Source organism: Eimeria mitis, genomic scaffold, assembly GCF_000499745.2.
Source record: "Eimeria mitis Houghton genomic scaffold, Emh_scaff1262, whole genome shotgun sequence".
NCBI lineage: Eukaryota > Apicomplexa > Conoidasida > Eucoccidiorida > Eimeriidae > Eimeria > Eimeria mitis.
Window position 1 is genome coordinate 1,578 of NW_013568488.1, and position 327 is coordinate 1,904.

Genomic DNA, 327 nt, shown 5'->3' on the forward strand with positions numbered 1-327 from the left:
CCTTGCTCGAGGTCTGTCGGCAGTGAGGCCCTCCCTGGGGGCCCACAGCAGCAGCAGCAGCAGCAGCAGCAGCAGCAGCAGCTGCTGCTGCTGCTGCTGCTGGGGCCCCCAGCACTAACGAAATTTACAAGCGTATTTTTTCTTAGACTCTAAACCCTAAACCCTAAACCCTAAACCCTAATTTGTGGTTATCTGTCCAGTGGTTCTCCGCGAAGGCTGCTGCTGCTTCAAATGCATGCGTTTACGCTGTGGGGCCGTGCTGCTGCTGCAGCAAACCGGGCCTTCCCAGCAGAAACAGCAAGAGCAGCAGCAGCAGCAACAGGAGCA